Below are 6,591 nucleotides of genomic sequence, written 5' to 3'. Positions count from 1 at the left end.
CAAGGGGCCTGTTAATAAGAGTTTGTCAATGTACAGTATATCAGTGGGCTAGAACAGTGTGTCATAAAGCATCTCATTCTAGAACAACATGTTCTGCTCTGGAAGCAGATCAAGTTGGAGTTAGAAACCTACACTCACTGAGAACCTAAGTTGACCAACATTTGACTCACATTTTACCTACTGAAAGATTTGCAACAATGTTCAACCATCAACCAAAGGTTTGTTTCACAGATGTACAAAGTTTGTGTAGTGTTTTAGACCTTGTTCATCTAAATCTTTGAGTATCTCTCTGTCTTTACTGACAAGAGTAGTAGTTGTCTGTGATGCTTGTTCATGTCAGCAAAGAAGACACATTATATATATATATATATATATATATATATATATATATATATATATATATATATATATATATATATATATATATATATGTGTTTTCCTTTATTCCTTGACAGAAAAATCAAATCACTCCTGAAAAAGTTGAGTGAGATAAGAGCAGACAGTGCTCCAATGGGAGGTAAGAAAGTTGCTTTTGAATACAGTATAGTTAGTGACTGGGAAAATAAAGACATCTGTACGATGTGATGCAATTTATTGAGGTGCTGTGTTGCACAGTACAGTAAGGTGTTTTCTTGATATTTTCCACTAATTTCACATATTATGCAGAGGAGCAAAGATATAAGAAACATCTTACAACATAATATAATCCATAGAGGTCAATCAGCTCCTCTGTTAGAGTGTCAACAACAAATTAAAAGATTCACTTTTTTATTATAGGATTGTTCATGACATCATACAAGTTTTTCTGTTTTCTCATCAGTTTACTTTAAAAAGAAGATATTTAAATGTTGTGTCATTGTAAAAGTCAGTGACCTCAGAGACATGCACTATGACTAGTAATTTGTTTTTGAAGACTTCATCATCAATATTAACTCTTGCTTGCTATTGATTAATCTGATGATTATGTAGGCTAATGGGCACACTTGTCACACTTCAAGTTACCTTCGGCCAATTTTTCTTAAAAGCGTGTACAAGTGAATACCGAATCTTATGTTTGGTGCAAGTGTGAAAGAGAATAGCGTTGGGGAAACATGTTAGTTACTTTACTAGTTAGTTAGTTTACTTTTAGCTTCTGGAGTATATATCATGGTCTCATAACAATGTTTCTTGATTTGTTTAGAGCCATGGTTGAAGTATGTGACAACTGTAACAGAGTTTTTAATGCCCTTAAATGAAAGATTTTGGGTGTATAATAGAATATGTGTTTCTGTGCATCACCAGAGTCACTGTCTCAGAAGTGCCTGCTGCCAAGACCTCTGCGGAGAACTGCGACTGGAGGTGGTACAGACTGTTCAGTCGACTCCTGGTAAGTTTCAAAGGAAGTAACAGCGTTTTACACCAAGATTTGAGAATTTTGTAAAATGGGTTTTTGGACACAAAAGATGCTCGACATAGACATTGCTTTTGTTTTTACTCTACAGAGCAAAGTTAAACGTCTGTCAATGACTGTGAAGAGGTAAGGAAATGCTCATTGTCAACTCAAGTCTTTATCCTGGTAATGTTGTGGATGTTCGTTTGTGTTGAGTTTTGCATTGGAAATTCCATTTCCTGATAATGACCAGCGACTCCATCTGGTTGGTAAATCATAACAACAGAGCGTCTACTAAAACCAGGGGTCAGACTATGGAAAATACGGTAAACTAGAGAAATTAAATTTCTGAAGAGATTGCATTGTGAATGCTTTATGATTGAAAGGCTAACTGGATGGCTGTTTTGATTTTTGTGGAAAAGGGCGGATCAGTGAGAATGGATGAAATAGTGGAAATGGATTAATCGGTATGAATATCTTTTGAAGACTGGGGCGCCGACCCTGAACCTATGAAAGATGTGGAAATGTTTTAAAGTTTCAGTGGAGTTTCTCAGTGAATGCATGAATGAGCAGCAGTTGAAAATTGGAGCAAAATGTCTGCTCAGAGTTTTTGGGATTTAATGTTTGTTGCTCAATGGTTCAGGTAGTTGAGATAAGTGCATTTCATTTTTAATCATCTATTTTTCTTTTCTTTTCGGTTTTTGCCTTGAGTAGGATTGTGTCTGAATGATTGATAAGCCTATTGCAAGTCAAAACAGTAGCTGTTAGAATTTTTTCACACATATTGTTTAAGTCACACTCATGAAACAAAGACAAAAGGTGCCTTTGTTTGAATTTACACTCTCACCGATGCGACTCCCCCATCCTACCTGGGAAGACAGTCCAGTGGGGGGTGGAGATAAATTTAGCAGTATGGAGAAATAAATTGAGGTGCTTTAAGCAATTTAACATTAGCTACAATTGTAACAAAAATAATTTAAGATTCTTAGGGGGTTTTCAATGGATAATTTGGTAGATGCATATTTGGCATTTTTGTGCATCGTGACTCAAAATTGGTTTGTTTTTCACTTAAAATGATAAATAACAGGCACATGAAGATAAATGCATTGCATTTTAATACATTCTGATCTTACTGTAGCTAATCTTTTTCCACTATTTTTTGTTTTTGTTTTGTTATTTTTATTCTTTGATGTTGCTGATGATGTCTCTGAAAAATCATTGGGTTGAGAGAGTCAAGGTAGTAGTTTTTCCATTTATATTTCTTTATGGTTTGTTGATTTTATTTTTATTATTATTTTTATTCCCTAGTTTATAAATATTTTGTTAAAAAATAAAAAAAAAATGGGGGGAGAGTTGAGGATTTGAATAGTTTTCTGTGCTGGCCACACAGAGTACTACACAGATCTTCTTCTTCTCAGTGTTGAATGGAGCACAAAGAATGACACGTGACTGACATTGATTTGCTCAAAAAATAGCAATTTCAAAATGTTTAAAGTAATAGTAAAAGATCAATCACGCAGCCCATTCCCCCAATGAGAAAGAAAATTGTGGAGTTTTTATTTTTTGTTTTTGTTTTTTGTGTTTTTGTAATTGATGATCTGTACTGTATGTTTACAATAGACTCATGACTTTTTGGGATCATTTATTGTGTTATGGACTGAAGCTTTTTGCCCATTGTCTTAAGGACTTTGGAAAACACAGATGACAAAGGAAATTTCTCCTCCATGAGAAATTAATGGACAAATCAAGGACAAACTATCACATTTTTTCTTCTTCCTTGTTTTCACACCTAGACATTGCCCAACAATGAAAACAATAATATGACTTTTCGCAAGGCAGTGTGTTGGCATATCACAGCCATTTTATTCACAGGTGAAAGCAGCCTCCAGATTCCTGCTGATGAAGTCATTCAGCCTGATGACGTCATCTGTACAAGGGGTCCAGGTCCAGGTGGAGAGAATCATACAAGGTGCGGTTGGGCATCAGCGCTGCAGTAGAGACGCATCACAAGGAACCAGGTTCACACTTCAACTTCAAGCCCAGCAGAGTGCCAACAGGAACCCAGTTCATCTGACCAGACGCTGACTGAGAGCATGGAGCATCACTGCTGCTGAATTTCTGCGGTGGTTTCCTGACAGAGCAGGGAGACTGGAGTCCCTGCTGACACACCAAAAAGCTAAGGATGGCTTTTTTCTACAGGTGCTGGAGCAAGCAGCACACCCAGCCGGTCCATCTTCATGTTTCTGAAAAGGAGGGAGAGAGAAACTGTGGCTGCTCTAAAGGTCTCTGAGAGGGCGTGCAAAGGACACCAACGCCAACAAGGGGAGTGATGAGAATTGGGCCAGCGGTAAATGAGACCCTGGGCTCCCCTCTGATCTGTCACCAAAAGGATTGTTGACTCCAGAGTTTTGGGCCAATTCTCCAGACAGCCCACCCAAGGCTGCTAGGGCCTTGGTGACGATGCCATCTGGTCCTGTGTTGTCCGGAATCATACCCATGTATCTATGTAATACTCTGTCTCCGTAGGTGCTCCCAGGCGCACGCCCTTCTTCATCACAAAACGTGTTTCCAAACAGAAGACACAAACACAGCAGCTCTAGTACAAACTTCATATTGTCGATTTAGTCTGAGATTTTGTCCAAATCTTCAGATTGGACAACAAGGAACTTTCAAAATCTTGATTTCAGACTTTTTTCCCCAGTCTGCATCTTTCACTACAGAATGGACAATGATGAAGACTGTTTCCTTGTGCTCACTCCATCTGAACTGACAGCATATATTGAAGTTTGTATGTGTGTATCAGTTTTTTAGCTCCTTTGTGATTAAGATCAAATCTAATGCATTTTTTCCTTGAGCCAGATAAAAGATCTTTTCACATAGCTTACACCATTTCCCCAGATTTGCTATTGAATAGATTTTCAACCCATCTGATTAAATTACAGATTTGAGACCAGAATCCTACACACAGATCACTGCGAGTAAAACCAGCTAACCATTTTTTGGTTAGAGAAATAACCTTCTTGATATAAGATGAGGAGTCAGATAAGATGAGGTCAGAGAAGGAAAATAATTTCTTTCATAAATCATGATTTAGTTCTTACAACTTTGCTAATGTCTACATTTTTGTTCAGTAACATATATATATAATATTATATTCACACCTTTTTAAGGTGTGAAAGGAGGGACTGTTGAGTTAAATAAAGTTGTAACAATGTTGATTTTAATAACTATGTATGTTTTATGTTTTAAGTAATAAATTGTATGCTGTAACCGGGTTATGAAAATAGGAATGAATGTATATGAATGTAAAGAATAGGTCCAGACTGATCTGGTTATCACAATCACCACCTTTTGTCTCTGTAAACAATAGGTAAAGACAGACCCTTTCTCTCCCCCTCTCTTCCTGTCTTTGGTTAAATTGATTTGGTTAAAACCAACTATTAACATATGAAGAGAAACGTCTCTTTGAGTCTCCAACCTCCTGGTGCCAAGTCTGGGTTAGAACAAAGGAAATGCAAACTGTGTAAACTTGAATATAATCAGCACTAAATGATAATCAACCTTAGTCTGTGACCTGGAGTAGACCTGAAATTCAGAGGTGTGTCCTTATCCTGAGAGACAGGAATAAATGTGGGAGCAGGAGAAAGATTCGGGGCTTCAACTGTGACCCCGCAGGGGGAAGCATGTAGAAGTCCGCTGTTTACAGTGTATTGTTTTGTCATGTCGCATGGCTGCAATCTGTGTCCCCACAAAGGGAAGCATGTTTGCAGTCTGCTGCTGGCAGTGTTTTTTATGTTTTATGTTTGATTGTGTTTTGACTGTCGTTTTCATGTAGTTTCATTAAACCTTTTGCTTAACTTTCAATTCGACCCCAGCCTCTCCTCCTTCCTCCAGAAATCAGAACGACCACGTCATTTAGACATTTCTTAATAGTACCAACTGCAGGATCGTTGCCCAGCACGGCTCACCTGCCCTGGAGCCGTGTCGGTAATATACTGTACATTTTATTTACTACGAAAACAGCACACGTCTACATAGCCCCCGATGCTAACGTTAGCAAAAGTTTGGTTCACTGCTAACCATAGTGAACAAACTGCAGCGCGATCACCTGGATACGGGATACAGGGGACTTTTACAAGGCGTCCTTAAAGTCTGTTCCCCTCCAGCTTTCTCCCAGCATGTAGATTGTGTTACTAGAGGGAAGAACACACTAGACCATGTAAACTCTATCATCAAAAAAAGCACACAGAACTGCACCTCTCCCTCACCTGGGCCAGTCAGGTCACATCCAACTCCTGATCCCAGCATAAGTCCCGGTCAGAAGGACTATAGAGCCAAGTAGAAGGACTATCAGAACCTAGTCTGACCCGGCCCTGTCCCAGCTCCAGGACCGCTTCCAATAAGGACATGGTTGTGTGCAATATGTTACAGAACAGAGCCCTTTGTTTATTGTTAGGATTTCATCTTGCTTGTACATTTTCCCAAGAGAACCACTGAAATAGCCTCCGAACAGGGCTTCTTTTAACTTCTAGAAGGATTTCAAAAATATCGTCTGAATATCGATATCGAGATATTGAAAAAAATATATCGAGATATTCATTTTTGTCAATATCTCCCACCCCTAGAGTATAGTATTATCTCTGCTTGTGCAGCAACCACCACATCACCTCCACCTGAGGAGGACAACCAGAGGACAAAGAAGAAGACGTCTTTCTTTCTTTCTTGCTCTCCAAATCCAGCTGGTTTGTTCCATTTTCTCTCTTCCAACACAAACCAGGAGTTTCTGCTCCACATTTGGAATTGGCACTGCACTGTATTTCTTCTGAAGTATTAAGACCGCAGTATAGTTGTGATATTGAACTCATAACTTCTGCTCTGTGACCTTCCCTTTGTTCACACACACACACAAAGTGCGTTTGACTATATTTGTGGGGACCCGTCATTGACATAATGCATTCCCTAGCCCCTTACCCTTACCTTAACCATCACAACTAAATGCCTAATATTAATAGGGGTTTCCCCGACTAAGGATTTACACATTCGAATCAGAATTGACAAATCTTTCTATAGTCGACATGTGTGTGTGTGTGTGTGTGTGTGTGTGTGTGTGTGTGTGTGTGTGTTGTGTGTGTGAATGGGTTGGGAAGGGCACAACACTAGTCAGCAGGAGGGTAACATGTAAACCGCAGGCCCGGAACTGTGTATCCTGGCTCAAGTGTGCG

The 6,591-nt window shown here is 38.9% G+C and overlaps 1 long non-coding RNA gene across 1 annotated transcript; it reads left to right on the top strand.

The window, feature by feature from the left end:
* The first annotated feature begins 143 nt into the window (after nucleotides 1-143).
* Nucleotides 144-1,366, top strand: LOC114558260 (uncharacterized). The gene is made up of 3 exons (XR_003692942.1): nucleotides 144-218; nucleotides 456-517; nucleotides 1,282-1,366. It is a non-coding gene; the product is annotated as an uncharacterized LOC114558260 (long non-coding RNA).
* Nucleotides 1,367-6,591: the final 5,225 nt, after the last annotated feature.

Source organism: Perca flavescens, chromosome 7 (genome assembly GCF_004354835.1).
Source record: "Perca flavescens isolate YP-PL-M2 chromosome 7, PFLA_1.0, whole genome shotgun sequence".
Classification (NCBI taxonomy): Eukaryota; Metazoa; Chordata; class Actinopteri; order Perciformes; family Percidae; genus Perca; species Perca flavescens.
The sequence above is the reverse complement of the archived record's forward strand: the minus strand, read 5'-3'. Positions and strand labels throughout refer to the sequence as shown.